This window comes from Crocodylus porosus, unplaced genomic scaffold (assembly GCF_001723895.1).
Source record: "Crocodylus porosus isolate Cpor-Errol unplaced genomic scaffold, CroPor_comp1, whole genome shotgun sequence".
NCBI lineage: Eukaryota > Metazoa > Chordata > Crocodylia > Crocodylidae > Crocodylus > Crocodylus porosus.
The window spans coordinates 83,051,777-83,071,824 of NW_017728949.1; the positions used below are offsets into that span (position 1 = coordinate 83,051,777).

Genomic DNA, 20,048 nt, shown 5'->3' on the forward strand with positions numbered 1-20,048 from the left:
GGTAATGTAGGCCCAGCACTCTTTCCTGCTTATGCAGGGGGTCGGACTCGATGATCTATTGAGGTCCCTTCCGACCCTAGCGTCTATGAATCTATGCTGCACTGTTCCAAGCAAGGGGGAAGCTGCACCTGGGTGGTTCCTGCCCTAGTGCATGGGACTCTAGCTCCAATTCCGGGACACCTTCTACCCACCCTGTCAAGCAGGAGGAGGAGCTGCTGGAGGCAAGGAAAGCCAAGCACCAGAAGCATCCCCATCAGGGCTGGGGCCAGCGGGGCACAAGCTGCCTCAGGCAGAAGCAGGTGGGGCTCAGCCCCGTACAGAGGGCTGCAGAGGTAGCCACAGGCCAGACTGGAGGGGCAAGGAGGGGCACAGACCACACTGACCAGGCAAACTGTTGCACACACTCCCGCCACTCCCCCAAACCTTGGCCAGCTCCATAGGCAGCCCCCCCCCCGCCACAATCTATATACAAAAGTAAGACTTTATTCTCAGCTATTACGCAATCACCTTTATATGCATTACTCAAAAATACATAAATCAGGTCAGAAATGATTATTTGAAACAAAATTATAATATTTTATATATATATTTTTAATGTACGATTTGGGGGGGTTTAGCCTATAATTTGTTAAAATATCTTCTGAAAGATTTTATGTGCATGGTTCTCAGCAGCTCAACAAAACTTTAAGTGACTGTCCAGCCAAAATAATTGCCTACCCTTAAGCTAAAAGCTCTGTCTCAACAGTTTAGGTCCTAGCAAACTGCTTGATGCTCTGGGTTCCTCCCTGTCAAAATTTTGAGAAAGAGATACTAAACTGAACTCTTCCAGGCAAGAAACCGCATCCCCCATAAGAACCTAACTTCCCAAGAAATTAAGTGTAAATCAAAGTCTTGTTCATAACAGCTTTTCCAGTTCTAACTATCTAGGTTAAGACAACCATGTACAATAATCAACTGTTTAAATAAAATCCTGTTTGGTCTCCCTGCTGGCATCAAGTTAGCATACATTTATTGCTTATGCTGTCACCCACAGCTCTCCAACTGACACAGCAATTACAAAAATTACACAGCATGTGAGGATAGACGAGAACCATACACAAGGTTTGAAAAACCCACTCACTCAGGAGGAGACAAACTTTTGCCTGGGCAAATGGGCTGAACGGAGGCAGGATGCCAGTGCCTCCTTTTTTTTTTTTTTTTTTTTTTGAGACAAAGGAGCAGAAAAAGAACAAAGTTGAACAAGAAACACAGACTGCTTTCAAGAGAGGGGAAGGGAAAAAGACAAGCAGGCTACAATCACAGAGTACAGGATCTCCTTTAAAAAGGAGGAAGAAGCTGAAGGAGCCCAAACATTCATTATCTAGTTCAGTATTAACTGCTTTGTACATGAGTTCAAAATCTTATCTTTGAGTAGCAAAACAAATTGGTGTGGCTTAAGAGGAAGGAAAGAACTGGTTTACAGGTGAAGCAAAGATGGACAGTTAAAAATGGGTGCAACTTTGAAAGAGGTGGGGCAGTACTTTTCACTCAGGCTTAATTTTCTAGTGAGGAACTTGTGCCTTCTAAAGCTATCCTTATATATGGCTTACTGCTTTCAACAGACAATGAAATCATCCAAGGACTGACAACATTTTGCTCAAGACAGGGGCAAATACTGCCATACAAAAAGAGAAGTAGAGACTGTGGAATCTTCTCCCTTTACACAAAATGGCACTTCTTAAAAACTGATCAATAGTTTAATTGCTCTGGTTCACAGGTCATGGCATCTCTAAGAGCACAATACTGTGAAAGCTATATGAGCACTTCTGAGAAGTCAGAGCCAGTGAGATGACTAACTACCATTGGTATGGGGAACCAATACACATCTGCAAGCATGCAGAAGTCAGACAGACATGTGAGCATGTACTGGCTTTGTCTCTTATTCTGTGCCTGGGGTAAATAACTAAGTGAAAACACTTACTACTGTTTGCTTCCCACATATTTTAGAACCTTATTAAGGTAAATGTACTCTGAATACAAAAAAGATACTTAACTAAGCTTGCAAAAACTTTGTTGCAAAAAACATACTATAAAATGCGATGCCCAGACACTGCTCCCAAGGATGGGTAGCACACTGCAGTGTGGGGCTAGGTTGCTGTTACAAGATAAATAATTTTCTTGGATACTGTCTCCTCCTAACAATGCTACAAGTTGTGGCACCCTTGAAAACACCTCAAGACACCCCAGGATGCCATGGTGCCCTGGTTGAGAACCACTGATCTATAGCATCAAGTCCATGCTTTTTAAGATCTCAACAAAGAACTTCAGGAGACATGTTTAACAGATTAAACTCATTTTGGCCATTGTTGACGCTTGTACACTTAACAGAAGACAATCACATGAGTTAGCTAGGACGAATCGTTGCCTTTTTTCACATGAAAAACGCATGTGAAAATAACCAACGTACTAAAAACTATTTTCAAAATTTAGAGGTATGCAGTAGCAATTTTAAACTTGAAACGTGACCCAGATGTATCTAGCAGTATTTTTTTCCCAAGATTTTACACTGGTAGTAATACCACTAAATATGTAGCACTTAATCAAAAATATTTGGGGATTAACTGGCAGCTTGTGACAGTTTATGGGGTTTTCAAAATTAGGATCTAAAATGGTTGGTACAATATTGATTGCATCTCTCAAGTGAAGACAGGAAAAAGAAAAGTAAGGATTGAGTTTTTGCCCTCTACCAGCATACCAACAGGAAAGTCACAGAAGATCACAGTGACATTTTTAAACAGCCTTTACATAAAAATAGGTAGGGTTGTATCCATTTTAGGAATGTTGAGTTTGTTACCAAATAGATGAAATTTTAAGGTTAACCCCCGCCACATTCCCCACCCCTTTCTGGCCAAGCTACTTAATGTGTAAAAGGAAACCACATTTATACAGCCATATGTACACAGGAAGTTTTACAGATTAGATACTTTTGCCCTCCTGAATTCACGAAGTCTTTGTTGTCCTCCCCTGGGTGCAGATTTACTTCAGAAAATACATTGCAAAAATTCTTCCAATAAAATGATCTTACAAAGTTACAAGAACTAATTTAAGATCAAACCATTACGTGTTTGCAAACAGTATGTTGTTCTTACAAATCAAAACAGGACATTAAAAGCTTTAAACTCATTTCAAAGGTAATGTTTAGAAAAACTAAGACATCTTCCTTTCAACCAAGGTTCTGCCTGCATTGTCATTTTGCCAGAGTAAACACGTTACATAATATTAGAGAGAAGCTCAGTTTAGCAGAGGGCATACAAGAGAACCTGTGAAATCCACTTATCTGACAAATACATGCATCCTATTTAGAGACCTATATTTCAAAAGTCACCTCCCCCCTTGCAAAACAGCCTGTGGAAGTCTAGATCCTACAGATGTACTAATTAAGCAGTGTCTGGCTTGTTTTTAGTTCTGCCATTTTCACACATGCATGGACCTTAAAAGGTGCAAATGTCTCTTATTTTCAGCCTCTGATGTTATCATGTTGGAGCATTTAAAACTGAATACTTAGTAAATGAATTCATGGAATGCTACTTCAAGCACTCTGTCATTGCCAACAGAAGTTTTTCAATGACCCCTTATCTATTTAAAATACTTCACCACCAGAAACTAACTTCATTTGCACATCAATAATCACAGCAGGATTTTGCCTGCCAGTGTAAAGCTGAATCTCTATAATTATTTTCACAAGATCTAATATGTTAAACAGCAATCAAATTACCTACTAAACCAATAAAGAGAAAACCATTATAAACATTCATACACAAGAATACTTTTGCTTCCTTCCCATCACCCCAAGCCTGCTAACTAGAATGTGATTAATGGAATTTTCACACAACTCAGCTTGAAATGTGTTTTTGCCCACCTCACTGCTATGGCAGAACCAAATAATTAGTGACTCAGCAAATGCACAGCTGCTCATTAAACCATATCCACCAAACACAGAAAAGAGCAGGGCAGGAGCATGAAACACCACATGAGCTATTGCAAAAGAAAGAAGTTCAGGGTTAAGTTCCATGTGCACAGGAAAATGGTCTTTAATAAATATTATGAAATGAGGTTGTGCTATTTATTATTCAAGAAGGCAATTTAAAAAGGAGTGTTCAAATTTTGACTGTTACCTTTTTTTTTTTTTCCTTAGCTTCTTCATAATAAGTGGAGGTGGCTAGGAAGGCTTAGGCTTGTGTTTTTGTTGGTGTGGTTTTTTTAGGCATTGATTTGCCTCAAGTTTGAAAGAGTTAAAAAGTCTGAAAGAGTTGAAAGAGAGGTTTGAAGGTAGTTGTTTTTCTTTAACATTTTATCAATTTTTGTTTCTACAGTATGTCAGCTATATATTACATGAAAGTTTAACAGGTGTTAAATAAAAAGGTATTTTTTTGTAATAAGATTAAAAATCTTTTCCTTATCACTTGTCTACAGTGAAACATTAGGGTGAATGGACATGTCACATAGGAACTGTATTCCTTCAAAAATGTTTTTTAAATTATCTGAACGCTTAAAATACAAAAAAACTAAAATATAGTTAATTATCCAGAGAGGAAAAATAAAACTCTTCTATACAAAGAAGGCATACTCTTTGGAAGATGGTGTCACAATATGATAGACTTGACAATGCAGTTTGATCTGGCCTTTCTGGACAGGGACAAACCATCTCAACAAAACCTTTTGTTGTATATGAATTCTGGGCAAAATCAAACCCCAATCTAACATAGTGGAGCCTATTCCTGCTGCCCAGTGCAACTATAGGTTTGTTAACCATTCTGTACCAAGAATAGCACATAGGCACTCTTCCCACTTCCACCATTCATTAATGAGATTCTGCAAGTTTAATTGGCCTTTGATGGTACTACAGCAAGACGCAAAAAAAAAAGCACTCAATTTAACTAGCAAGATTATATGTTTAAAAATAGAACAACATTTAAAGGTCAATTATGGTTGTGAGATTAATGCAATTCATAGCTTGCTTTTACAAATTATGGACAGTCTGAAACAGTAAGTTTAGCTGCTGAGTTTTCTAATGTAAGGATGTGTTTTTCCAACGCATCACAAATTTTGTAAAACACCAGAGTTAATAAAGTCTTCCACCAGCTAACCTACTAATAATTCTTCCCACACAGCCCTGGAAACACTACAATCCATTCCCATCTCTGGAACTGTTCTTATCAAACTCTGATCACCGTTTCCTAGCCAAAATTCAGGACTAGTACTTAAGTTCTTATTCTCTTTGTCTTTTCAGCTCTTTTGTCAACATAGGTCAACCACACACTTCTGTAAATTGTCCTCCCATTACTTTTCCTCCACCCCCTGCTTGCCTCAGTTTCTTTTAGAACAGGGGTATCAAACTCAACCAGTCCCTGGGCCTGATCCAAGACTGAGGGGCTCCTCACCAGCTAGATATGGTAGTAAGGGTGGCAGCAGCAGCAGAAGTGGGGTGAGCCCCAAATTCTCAACCCTTCTGGGAGCCCCACTGGTCAGACAACAGCTCCACAGGTGAAACCCAGCCCACAGGCCATACATTTCATACTCCTACTTTAGAATAACTGCCAACATTCATAAGATCATAGGAAAGTAGGTCTGGAAGGGACCTCACAAAAGTCATCTATGTCCAGCCCTCTGCTCAAGGCTAGATCATCCCTGATTAAACCATCCTAGCCAGATATCTGTCCAACTTCAACCTGTTCCTGAAAATTCCCAGGGATAGAGATGCTACAACTTCTTTTATTTCCTTTTTATTGTTCTGTCTACACATAATAGCTAGAACAGCAGCACAATTGTTGATCAGGTTTCCATATTCTATAACAATATAGAATAGATTCACAGATTCACAGATGATAGGGTCAGAAGGGACCTCAACAGATCGAGTCCGACCCCCTGCCATCTTTTGGTTAGGCATCTGGTATTTCATCTTTAAGACAAAGTGATGAAAAAGAAGCCAAGAAGAGGAGGACCCACTGATCCTCTGTATTCACAGCTTTTTGGGTTTTTTTTTTTTTTGGGTTTATGCGGACGGGGGGCATGCAGAGTGCAGTAAGATCATACTCAGACACCAAACAGGTGAAGTAGGATGTTAATTTTAGATTAGTAATATTGTCTATGAGAAGCGTAAGAACAGGGGTGTCAAATGCATCACAAAAGCTTGGCGTTAGCAAAATACGAGTAGTCCAATTAAAAAAATAATAATGCTAATGGTTTTGATGGAAGAGAAAGATTACTCAACCAGTTCAGTAACTGGAGTTCTTCAAAATACAATGTCCCCAGGTGTCTTCCACATATGCAAGATTGGAGATTTTGTCTGTAGTATGCAACTGGCCTGCACACATGCCCTACCTATCCTTATACAGTATAGCAAAAGGTGCACCATTCCACTTTGCTACTGAAGATCAAAGCACTGAAATATCAAAATCCAAAGGAAGGAAAGCAGATACCACATCTCAGACTCCAGTAATTAAACCAAAAATTAAACTCTTTTCTGCATTTTCCAAGAGTCCCAGAGCTTAGAACACATCTAGGACTGCATTCAGCAACCACTGCACCTGGCAGAAGTAGGCACCTTTCACAAGCCAGTTATCTTGGTATGGGAATGCTTTCTCTACTAGGACCTACTAAGCAGTTTGATCTTTAGGAAATGAAGACTTGGTCGCTTGGTTCTAGAAGGTAGCCATCTGTACTGATGAGTCACATGGGCTCCAATATGGCCATTAATTACTGAAGGGGGTGGCAGTAGTCCTGATGGCAAGGGATGCCAAGACATATTTTGTTGATAAACCAATTTACTAGAGCAGGCTTCACCAACCTTTTGGTGCAGCAGGCTACAGTGTCACCATCACTCCCCCCTGCAGTACCAACCTCCCACAGAATTGCTGTAGCCATTCAGGGTTTACAAGTTGTAGGTTGCAGACCTCTGTACTAGAGTAATGCAAAAAAGTCTTGAACTGCTCTCCAAGCTTTATAAAGGACAATAAATCCTTGGTAAGTAGGAGTGTAAGACATTGCCACTAATTGCAGATGCACAAGACAGAAGTGATACTTTTGAAATCAGTAGAGATTGCAGTAATCCCAACTCTACTTTGACAGGCACTGAAGGAAGAGGTCCAGATGAAGATATCTGCTCCTGCCTCGTTAATCTTAGCACATCCCAGGCTAATAACAGGGATTCCAGCTAATACTAATGTATTATACCAGTACTCAATAATAAAGCAAGGCAGAATTATAATCATGCCTTTTGTGTTTTCATTGTCAGACACACAGTACATAGCCGGTTCACACTGAAAGGGTCCCCAGGACTGAGATCAGTCTCCCTGTCCAAGTAGTGGTCCTGCAGGAACTCAAGAGGATCCCTTGTGATCTTCTAACAGGGATACACAGAGGAGGATCAACACTTGGAACCGTCCGTGTCTGATGAAAAATGTGACAAGGGGGTGAAGTCAGACCTGGGAAGCTATAAAAGCATATCCCCCAAGCCATCAGGGAGGGAGCAAACAGGGGCAATAAACAGGGCAGTTTGCAAGCAGTTCACTAGAAGCAAAAGAGGAAGGAGAAGAGGAAGAGGAGACAAACACCAGGCACTGGATCCTGCTCTGGGGAGAAAATGAGCCAGGGTTGCCCATGTGTTTGGCTTGATAACTGTTTGTTTGGTGGGCTGTGTATTTGAGCTTGTGCTCTGAGCAGCTGGGAATACTGCTAGCTGGACGACTGCTGCCCGTGTCAAAGCAGTCCAGGCCCAGGTGGTTATAAAAGGTGTGGGCAAAATACAGCCTGTGGGCCATATCTGACCGCCATTTCATTCTATCCAGCCTGCGGGCAGGCAGCAACTGCAGTCCCTGCTGGCACCATGGGACCCACTGGGTGGAAGCAGCCTCACCTGGCACTGTGCACCAGGCCCTGGGCAAGCCACACTTGGGTCCTGGCAGCTCTGGCTTCTGCTGGCCCCGTGGGGGATGCTGGATGGAAGAAGCCCTACCCACCTGCCCAGCTCCAGTTAGCAGACCCCAGGCAAGCTGCATTCAGGCCTAGCACTCCCACTCGGGCTAAGCCAGTGACATTGCCTGCCTGCGGCTTGGGAGCCCATGGCTGACTTTGATTCTCTGGTTAATGCACATCAGAGGCTTTATTCTTCCCTCTAAGTTTCTTTTTTTCTTTAACCTAATTTTCAATATATAAAAGTAAAACTTTGTTTTGAGCTATTATGCAATCACCTCTATATACACTACTCAAAAAAAAACAAAATAAAGACAGAAATTATTTTTTTAAATATTTTATAGGAGATGTTTGATTTTTAAGATACAGTTTGTTTCTTATCTATAATCTGTTAAAATATCTACACCATTACTTTTGTGTATGGCCCTCAACAGCTCACCAAACCTCATTAAGTGTCCCTCCAGCTGAAATAATTACCCACCCCTAGTATAAGAGGAGATTCCCCAAATGACCAGGGACAACAAACAGGGCAATCTGCAAGCAGTTTGCAAGTCAGTTTGCCAGCCAGTGTGCCACCCCCTTCTTTGAAGGGCATCCTTTAAGTCAGGGGTCACCAACCAATCCCAGAGCCTCTTGAAGTAGATCCTGAGCTGCGGGGGCTGACCACCTGCACGCATTCCAAAAGTGATCTCCGACCTAAAAAGGTTGGAGACCAGTGCTTTAAGTTAAGCTCTTTCTTTGATCAAGAGTAACTAACTTACAGATATTTAGTGTTAGTTAAAACTCAGTTTAGCCAATATGTAAAACCCTTGTTTAACTAGAATCCAAAAGTAAGGTGTCTGTCCAGTCAGGGCTGCTCACCATCAAGACTTTTGCCCAGGTCCTAGTTTGGCACTGTGGAGACTGCTGCTTTCAGGTTCCTTCCAGCGACAGCCAGGTGGGGGAGTGTCTGCAATGTAAGTGGTGCATCCTGGTGGTGTCCCTCAGGGAGCAGACAGAGCTACAGGAGAAGGTGGCAGGTTCCGAAGCATCCTCCACCACGAGGAGTTCATCAGCTCTGCACTGGAGGAGTTCCCTAGGACTGTGGAGGGAAGCCGTGATAGAGAAGGAAGGGAAACGGACTCCCGGAAAGATGGAAGGTAGAAGCTTGCGACCTCTGATAGTAAGCAGAAGTCTTCATCTCTGCCTAAAGCTGTTTCCGTGGAGAACACATAATGGAGCCCTAGCAACAGAAGAGGGGAAGCACATACCATTGGTGGAAGACACCAGGCTAGGCATCCCCAAATTTGGGATAGACTACTGCCACCAAGAAAAAGCAAGAGGTGGTGGTAGTTGGAAACCCCCTTCTGCGGGGGGAGAGAGGCATCCATCTGATGGCCTGACCTGTTGTCTTGGGAGGTCTGCTGCATGCTCGGAGCCCAGATCCAAGATGTCACAGAAGAATTACTAAAACTCATCTGGCCTTGACTACTTTTCCATGCTGCTCATCCATGTAGGCACCAATACCAATGATACTGCCAGGGGTGACCCTGAACAGATCAAAAGTGACTACAGGGCTCTGGATACAAGGGTGAAGGGGACAGGGAGGGACTCAGGTGGTGTTCTCCTCAATCCCTCTGGTAATGGGGAAGGACCCAAGCAGGAGAGGATGCATCCTGCAGATCAATGCATGGCTGCACAGACGGTGTAGCCAATGGGGCTTTGACTTCTTCAAACATGAAATGTTGTTCCAGAAGAAGGATTGCTAGAAAGTTACAGGATCTATCAGACGAAGACAGGGAAGGGCATTTTTGCAGACAGGCTCCCTAAACTAGTGAAGAGAGCTTTAAATTATGTTAGAAGTCAGGGCTAGATGACTCTGGTAATCCTTCTGTGACATCTCAGATCTGGGATGTGAATGGTAACAAGACTGGTTTCTACAACTATGTCAGCAACAAAAGATCAGAGAACGTGTTGGTCACTTAGTGACTGGGGGAGGCAACCTAGTAACAGACCATGCGGAAAAGGCTGAAAGTACTCAGTGCCTTTTACCTCAGTCTTCACAGGCAAGGTCAGCTCCCAAACTACTACACCTGGCAACACTGAGGTGAACAGCCAAATAAGTGAAAGAACAGGTTAGGGACTATTTTGAAAAAGCTGGACCTATACAAGCTAGACACATACAAGTCCATGGGCTGGACAGAAAACATCCAAGGGTGCTGAAGGAGTTGGCCAATGTAACTGCAGAGCCACCAGCCATTATCTTTGAAAACTCAGGGCAGTCAGGAGAGGTCCCAGACAACTGGAAAGGGCAAATATAATGCCCACTCTAAAAAGGAAAGAAGAAGAATCTGGGGAACTACAGACCAGTCAGCCTCACCTCAGTCCATGGAAAACTTACGGAGCATGTCCTCATGGCATCCATTTTTAAACACTTGGAGGAGAAGAAAAGTGATCAGGAACAGTCAGCATGGATTTACCAAGGGCAAGTCATGCCTGACCAACTCGACTGGCTTCTATGATGAGATGACTGGCTCTGTGAATTGGGGAAGAACAGTGGACATGGCATACCCTGACTTTATCAAAGTCGTACGCTTGAAACAGAACAATCCCATGCACTGGTATAGGCTGGGGACCAACTGACTAAGCAGCAGCTCTACAGAAAGGAACCTGGGGATTACAGTGGGTAATAAGCTGAATATGAGCAAACAGTGTACCCCTGTTGTGAAGGCAGCTAACAGCATGCTGGGCTGCATTAGTAGAAGCATTAACAGCAAACCAAAAGAAGTGATCATTCCCCTCTATTCGGAACTGGCAATGCCACTTCTGGAGTACTGTGCCCAGTTTTGGGCCCCCCACTACAGAAAACATTGGAGAAAGTCTAGCAGAGGGCAACAAAAATGCACAGGGGGTTGAGGGACATGACTTCTGAGCAGAGGCTGAGGGAACTGGGCTTATTTAGTCTGGAGAAGAAAAGACTGAGGGGGGATTTAATAGCAACCTTCAACTACCTGAAGGGGGGTTTCAGAGAGGATGGAGCTAGACTACTCTTAGTGGTGGAAGATGACAGAACAAGGAACAATGGTATGAAGCTGCAAGCAAGGGAAGTTTAGGTTGGATATTAGGAAAATCTCTCTCACTACATGGGTAGTAAAACCCTTATTTTTTTAAGCAGGCTACCCAAAGAGGTTGTGGAATCTCGGTCTTGGCGGTTTTTAAGAGCTGCCTAGACAAAAGCCTTGGCTAGGATGATCTAGTTGGGTATAGATCCTCCTTTGTGCAGAGGGTTTGACTAGATGACCTCCTGAGGGCTCTTCCAACCCTAATTTTCTATGGTTATATGAAAAATACTGGGTCTATGCTCCTTAGAAGCTGAAGCAGGACTAGTACCAAAATGTAGGGTCTATTAGCTCTCCAGAATGAGATAAGAAAAGATAAAGTTAAACCCACAACTGGATCGGGAGCTGCCACAGGAAGGACGGAAGAGAGTCAAACAGGGAGTAGACGGAGCAGAAAAAGGAGAAGAACAGAGTACATGGAAAACAAAGAAACAAAGGCAGAAAAAAACCAGCAAGTCAGAGATTTTTTTCTCCCCCCCCAAAAAACTGATGCATACAGCCATAACAGGTTGAATAAATTGTATATATAAATTTGGGCATCATATAATAGCTATACTCTAGGTCTCCTCCCACTCCACAAACCTCCAGTTGAGGAGTTTCACTAGGCTGAGAATACCTCCATAACCCTTACCTTAACTAATAATTTAATTGAGCACTCTGACAAAGATTTGGCAAGACTGTTTTAAATATATCCACAAATACTTATGGGGGAGTTTCAACCTTCTTGCAGTACAGTGGGGAGACCTGTTCCGTCAGCTGTTAGCAAGACAGAAGCAATCTATCTCTGCACCATGCCTTACTCTGCCTATCCAGCCACAGGCAGGCATTTCCAAGTATTACACTCCAGAGCCCCACCTGCTTAAAAGGAGAAAAACAGAGAACTAAACATTCTGTTCTCTAACTCTGACCCCAAACTTAAACTGCAGACCAAGCGTATGAGTTAACAGGAAACATTAATAATGCCGCACATCGGGGTTGAAGTAATGCAACAGAGGTGTCTACTGCTACGAGAGAAGCCTTTTCTATCTAAAAAGGCTCAAGTTGACCACGAATTCTTAGCTTCAGCTGGAAGAATGTCAAGTCTTTTAGAAGTCCAGGGAGCCCCAACCTAGATGATGCATCTAAAAATTTCCAGCTAAAAAAAAAACAAAAAAAAAAAACCCACCATCCACCCAAAACTGAGCTAAACAGGCCAAAATCAGATTGAAAACAACTAGGCTTGGCTCAAAATCTAAGCTACTGTGTCCACAATACTCAATTGCCATTTCCTGACAACAGAGAAAAAGAGAATAAAAACAAAGAGAAAGTGTCAAGAAACTCAATAACACAAAACAAACTTGTTTCTGATTAATAAATCTGCTTAGACTGTTAAACCCAACTGCAAGCAGCAGCAGTTAAACACAGACAAGTGTTTAGATCAGTGGTTTTCAATTTTGTGAGATTTAAATCACAAATGTCAGAAAATGCCAGTTCTTAGCTTACACTTGTTTTTTGATTACAAAAAAAAATAATAGAACAATTCTTCTGGTGCAAAGAACTCAAAAAGACTCAAGTGGTCAGAATATTTTTAACTTTATGAATTTCTACATGAAATCTGTGGTTTTACTTTGTGAATCATGTTAGCACAGTGAGGCATGCTAACATTGTGTGGCTCCCCACATCACCCTTGAAAAGATCTTGTGGCGTGCTAGCTGAGAACCACTGATTTAGATGCTGAAGGATAATAATTGCTTAGCTCTATACAGCATGAAGTTGGCTGGTTCTACATCCTGTAACTTTCAGTATTATGCCATGGATCAGCATACGTGAAATACTTACTGTTGGAACAGCTGCTTTCCAAGGTCAGGGAATCTGGAGGAAGCCAGTTTTGCTAAAACAGCACAGTAATTTATCAGATACTGATGAGAAGGAAGGAGAAGGCATTCTACTGAACGGAAAAGCTGCAATCATTGTTTGTCAGATTTGCTACGACTTGGGAGAAGAATGTAACTGAGATTAAAATGAGGAAATGAACAGAATTGCAGATACCATTAAAAGGAATCTTTCTAAAAGATCTGAGAAATCGTTTGAAGGGAAGAGTGGGATGGAAATAAACCAAATCACACTAGAGACCGGTACAAAATATGGTGCTAACAGACTACAAATAGAAACCATCGGAGAATGCATTTTAAATTCCTCTATCCCCTGCTTCTTCTCACCACAGCCCTCAATGCAACACTATAAAATTTAAATGTAATGTTTTCTTTCCACAGGGTATTAAAGAATAACTTTTAAGAAAATCATGTATACACCAATAACAAAAACCCCACACCTCCTCACATAAGTTAACATTTAGTTTTTATGCTAATACTTGTCAGTCTCTGCAGCTGTCTCCTCTTGCAGTTGGCATTGATCAGTGCCAATATGAAAACAGCATTGTTTTATTGGTTACTTTAGGCACTATGCTCCACTAAAAGAGTTCTTATCTCTCCATTTTGCTGTCAATACAGAACCAGCCAGTCTGACACTATTATTAAAGAAAGCTTATTTTTCCATCCACTATCTTTAATCCAAAACAACATCTGGAACTTCAGCCTCTGTCATACAAAGTACAACAGATTAAAACAGGAAAAAGCCACACATCAGTTTCCAGGGTATTGTAAAGTTTCTGTCTTTATCCAAATTCCCCATACGTACATTTTAAACAGTCCTGCTAGCTAGTCAACCAGCTAGCTTGGCGGGGGAAACTCAGGCTTTTCTTTCCTCTGCACATTTTTGACAGGGACTCTGGAACACACTGTAAAATCCTTTCAACTTAAAAAATGCAACAAGCAAGATAACCACAGACACAATAGTTGGCCCTTCAAAAGCCAAAAATGACACTGAAGTTTGCAATAACAAAAATACAGTTCTTTAAACATCACATAAAGGCAAGACACAGGTGCTTTATAAAAGAAAATAAACCTTTAATGAAATATTGCTAGTGTGTACACACATTACAACAGAAAAGTCAAGGGAAAAAAAAGAATCTGGCGCCCTTACACCACGTATAAATGTCCTACTTTAACAGACAGCTGTCTCCACTATCATTTAAGTATGCTTTTTACTTAGATCATGTTCAATGAATCATGAGAATCAATATAGAGGAAACAAAGCCAAGCTGTAGGTACACAGAAATCAAGAGTGAAATACTGTTCTGTTGTGGGGGCAGGCGGGGAGGGGAGGGGGGCACACATGACATACTGAAAAGATAGAGATTTTTTTCCCCCCACTGTTGCTCAGTTGACTTTGATAGGTTAAATACTAATAGTTACATCTGCTGTTTTTTGTAACTGGCTACCAGACTACAGGCTTAAAAGACTGAAAACTACACGCTTAAAAGACAAACCCTCCAAGAATTACTTTCACAACTTTTTGACCTCCCCTTCCCCCCCTGCCATGCCACAGAAGAAATAAGTAAAACTTCACCTAACCTTGAAAAAGAACTTACTTCCACTTCAATGCATAACTTCATATAGGCACAGGCCATATTTAGTATAACTTAATGCAAGGACTTCTCCCCACCACTGTTCAGTAAAAATACCTACTATCTGAGCCACAGACTCCTGCTCAGACATAAAGCTGCATCTCAGATCATGGTACAGTCTGTTGTTAATGACAGACTGTGCAACTTGATCCTCTCAGTGGGTGCTTTGAGTAAGCACTTCCTTCTCTCCCCCTTCCTATTGTCCCACCCTACGGTGCCAGCTGTTTCTGACAGCCAAATTGCTGTGTGCTAAGCAATGAATGCTGTCAGAGAAGGAATTTTCATTTCTGTAATGCATAGGCCTCCATGGACAAATTATACAGTTTATAGTCCTAGGCTGCAGGAAGCTGCTTTGCTGTTGAAGTGCTGCCAAATGCAGGGTTTTTTTTTCCAGCTGACAATCACATAAAACTAAGCTGAATGACCAAAGCAGAATAAAGCATATGTTTTGTTTGTTCCTGAAAACACATGTCAAGGATTTCTATATCTACAAGCAGTTTTAAAGTAATGCACAGTGGAAACCAATTAAACTATTCCTGTTGAACAGAACCCATCGTGTTGCAAGTGGACCAATGTCAACCGTTACACTGTACAACTAGTTAACAAAACTTGGGCTTTGTGAAGATCAGCTTCAAAGAGATGTCTCATGACAACTTCAGTTAAGTTTGGGAAGCAACAACTCTATATATCAAATGTTAATTCGACACTAGATATATACCATAATAATAATAATGGTGATGATGAGAACAAATATATGACACTTAAGAAATAACCATGTCTGCATAAAGCAAAAGAAAAAGACAAATTTAAAATCTACCCGGTGACTACTCAGGAGACACCCATTACCTTAAGTAGTCATTTTTATTTTGAATATTCATTTTAAAAATAGATGCATATGAAGCTACAGGACCCAAAGCACTGACTAAGGCCATTACAGCATGAAGAGGAGAGGGCACTGTGACAGCTTCCCTACACACATAGCTTTGTTAACATAACATATGTCATGCAATGTCCCTGATATTCCAGACCTCGAATCCCACACAACTCTGACAGCACATCTCTGATCTGCCATGAAAGAAATACTCAGTATTCTCAAGTTAGGCCTCTCTGGAGCAGAAACTGCAAATTAGGAGCTGAACAAATAAGGTATTTGCCAATAACTTTTTTACCATTATTCATCAATTGATGAAAAAACATGAACAAATAAGTTACTCAAATATCTTTCAAGCTTGAAGAGTTTATCAAATAATGTGGACTTATTCACTGAAAATCTGTCAAATATTCTGCTAAAGATTTTCCCAAATTGTGCAATGCAATTTGTTGTATTTCAGAGTGTGAGAGAGAAATATTTACTGAAGTCAAAACAGACATTAGTCATGTGTACCAAGGTTTCAACCTCTTGCATAGGCCTACCAAAAGAAGCAATAAGGACCCATGCCAGAGGACCACTAGTTTTCTAAAAAAGCATATGGGGGACAGCCACCTAGTATTCTAAGTATGCCCTGGCTAGAAACATGAAAAGAAAGAGTATGCATGATGGTCAAGAACTGAACTAGCAAAATGGGAAACCCAGTGACAAGTTACCAATTACTGCAGCAAGTGGTCAGTTAAAACAGATTGACATTAAGCAGCATTTCTTCATACAAGAACCATCAGTTTCACTCGCAAATTTCACCGTTTTTCAAATTAGAAGAGCTATGCAGCACTTGCCTAAGAAATTTCCTTTAATGGACATCTTATTGCAATTTTGCTTCCCAATATGCTACATGGCACAGAATTTATTATTTAAAAACAAAAAAGAATCAGTTTCTTTCTTCCTTTTAATCTTTTCTGTTTTCTCATAATCACCTGTTTATTCTTATTCCAAGCCTTCTTGTAATGAGAACATTTTCATTTCATTTTTATCATCTCTTCTTTTTCCGTTGCCTCACAGCTGTATGTTGCTCTCCTGAGTTTCTTTTCATTATCATTCTTCTTATTCCATTTTGTGGGGACAGTTTCTTGTTGGGCTTCCCTTTAGAAGCTCCCAGCCCTCCTGGGTGCTTTTATCCTTCATGGCATCATGCCTATTGACTCCTGAAATTGGATGAAATCTACCTTTTTGAAGTCTATCCTCCTAATTTTGCTGATTTCATGCTTTCCGTGTCTCATGATCTGGAATTCTATCACATCATGATCACCAGCTGCCAAGTTACCCATCACCTTCACAACCTCCATCAGTTCTTCCCTATTGGTCAGGACAAGATTTAAGATAGATGATTCCCTAGTCGTATCCTCTGTCTTCTTGAACAGGAAAAACAAAAAAAGTTACATGCCCTGTTCAGCTACTAGCTTCAAACACTGGTGTTCTCTTTGTAAAGGGAAAGATTCAATTAATAAGAACATCAATGTTAAGCTTCCATGGGCTTCTGTGAGAATTGGAATAAATCTGAAGTAATTTTGAGGCCTGACTGGATCTGATTCTTAGTATTCTGGAAAAAGACCAAAGTTTCTACTATTTGCCAAACAGTTTAGCTATACACTAAAGTAAAGATCTTTGCAGCAGAGACTGACATCCATTAAACAGTAATACAAAAGAAACCTTTTAAGAAACGTGATGTAAATGTTAAATCATACAGGATCTGTATTTTTGGTGGAAAAGTCCTTTGGTGCTGTCTTTCAGAGCTTACCGTTTTCAAAGCTTAAAAACCTCTAACTGACTGAAAGAAAGTTTATAACACAGTATGCCCCAAACATTAAAACCTTGTATTAAGACCTCATTCTAGGCTGGTGTCAAGGATATTACTTCAAAAAGCTCACAATTCTGGCCTTTACAGTTCTGTGGATGTCAGCTATCTTCCAGATCTCCTTGGCAAGTGACCTTCCTCCAACCACCAGCTATTTCAGCCTCTCATGCTGATCTCTCTCCAAGACCTTGAAATTCTTTGTTCACAGCTGGCATCACAAATCCTGGACGCAACCAAGGTGTGGATGAAAGGGCAGTGGAATGAAGAGTAGATATGACTTTCTTGCCCTGTACACTTTCCACTAGGCATAGCTGCTAATGCAACTGCGTCAAAAGAAGCACTTGTTAAGACTGTCTCCAGCATATAAAAAACAGGTCTAAACTATACAGTACTTCAAATGTCAGCATCCTTGTCTGAGTCAGCATTCCTACCAGCAAAGTGCAAGGGAATTATAAACCTCAGAGTGAACTTCTATGCCAAATAGAAACCTTGCATCCCAAGAGACAGTGGGAGCAGGACTGGCTTAATACCAATTAAGTTATTACCAATTTAGATATTAAGTTTGACTACGTTATGGCAACAAAAACCCAAGTAGTTTGTCAGCAACAGCTCTGTGCAGAATTATACATGCTAGTCCCATGTCTTCCAGCCCAGCTTCCTACACCATGACTTTAAAAAGAAGCTTCCTAGGGCAGTCCGTAGCTACCTTGCATAGAATCTGCACCTAAATACATGTCTCTCATGGTTTTACTGTTCCCCTCATGCTGCTATAGCTTCATCCGAAAAGAAAAATCACAGCCTCACTATCTTATCTTTATTTATTTGAATCACAACCACACTCACTTTGTTTTTATTTATTTGAAAGTTGTATATTTTGGGTCAGGCTCTTGTAGAAATGAACATAAGTGCCTACCAAAATGCAGTGTTCTCACATTATGTATTCATTAGCAGTGAGGTACACGCTGGAAAAATTACCACTAGAGCAATTCCCCTTGTAGGCAACAGCACTTTTGCTGTCCCTCACTGACACAGCCTGTGTGTGTGAACAGGAGCTAGTGCTGGCCATGCAGGAGAATGTTAAATGGAGTGCTTTATTATTATATATCCATTAATATAAATCCAATAAAGAAAAAGAAATGCAAAGTAGGCCTTATTGACAGGTAAGGTCCTACAAGGAGAGGCTGAGGAACCTGGATCTCTTCAGCCTCCAGGGGAGAAAGAGAGGGAATCTGGTGGCCATCTACACATTTCTCAGGGGGAACAGCAAGGAATAGGAGATGCTCTGTTTACCAGGGCACCCCTTGGAGTAACTAGGAACAACAGCCACAAACTGACGGACAGCAGATTTAGGTTAGACATCAGTAAGAACTTCTTTACGGTAAGGGTTACCAGAATCTGGAACGGGCTGCCAAGGGAGGTGGTGCTCTCCCTTGGAGGTCTTCAAGAGGAGGCTGAACAAGCACCTGGCTGGGGTCACTTGACCCCAGCACTCTTTCCTACCCAGGGCAGGGGGTCAGACTCTATGATCTAAGGTCCCTTCCAACCTTAACATCTATGAAATCTATTCAGTCTATGAGTGACTATTAGCAATGTCAGGTAAATAAACCAACTAAGAGGACAGCTAACCAAACTGCTATTTAGAATCTTACCAGGTCTTCCAAAATAAGAAATTTCTGGAATAGGTTTTATGCTTATATATGACAAATTTTTTGTTTTAATTTCCAATAACTCTTTAAACATTTCCAGGGCAAGTTGACTGAAGGTGATATAAGTCACCAGTATAAAAATCACACTTTATATAATCAATTCTAATCTTATTTTTCATTTGTACTTTGTAGTTATTTTCCCCAAAGAAAGTATAATTTTCACTAGATGATAACCATTTTCAGCTAACAATAGCCTTTACACTGGATTTGCCACTTTGTGCCAGAAAATATATAATGTATCTATACATATTCATTAAAAAATGTAATAAAACGTAATACATTCAGTTCCCTGGGTTTTATATTTAAATTTTATTATAGTAGCTATATTTAGGAATGAAGTACCAATAAGAATGCATAAAAAATAATTTTAAAATCTTATTAGCAGATTAGGCCTGGTTGAATGTGCTGGTAAGCTAAAAATGTCTTAAATGCAAAACATGTTTTGATAAATTGATTTATTAAATACAGTTTTAGCTATATTGACCTTGTTTCTTGTTACTGTGTCTTTCAAATACTTTAATCTAGTAGACCTCATATCTACTCGCACTTCATTCTACCTTTATTACCAACAGATTGGAAAAAGCAGGAAATCTCGTATTTCTTTTTCAACCTCCAGTTCTCAACAATGAATGAACTCACTGACCTGAAATGAAATTAAGAAAGCACTGGTCTGCATATGAAAGAGGTTACTACAGTCAAAAGCTAAATTTGGCACTTCATCAAACTCTGGTTATGGAGATTTAGCCAGGGACTTCCATCAATCTTGGTTTAATTTTCTTTAAAACTTCAAAAGTAAAAATGAAGAATATGAATAGTTTAAACCTCAACACATGTATGGTTTGTAAAAGGGGAAAAAATAATTTATTTAAAATAAAATCTGTTTTTTTATTCTCAATTTTACCTACTCCGAGCATTTCTCTAACAAATGTGAAATCTAGACACAGGAGTGCTGTACACAGTATGAGAACCATTTCATAGTTTCATAGTTTCTAGGGTCGGAAGCGACCTGAGCAGATCATCTAGTCCAACCCCCCGCCATGGCAGGAAAGAGTACCGGGGTCAA

At 40.7% G+C, this 20,048-nt stretch overlaps 1 protein-coding gene across 3 annotated transcripts in view; it reads right to left on the bottom strand.

The window, feature by feature from the left end:
* The window catches only part of ACVR1 (activin A receptor type 1), a 110,547-nt gene that overhangs the window by 72,865 nt on the left and 17,634 nt on the right, over positions 1 to 20,048 (bottom strand). Inside the window, exon 1 of one of the 3 annotated variants that reach the window (XM_019554140.1) lies at positions 14,615 to 14,697. The exons of the other annotated variants lie outside the window; for them this stretch is intronic. The gene's annotated coding sequence lies outside the window, so the exon portion shown is untranslated. Of the gene's footprint in view, positions 1 to 14,614; positions 14,698 to 20,048 lie in introns of those variants that run through there. 3 annotated transcript variants of the gene reach the window in all.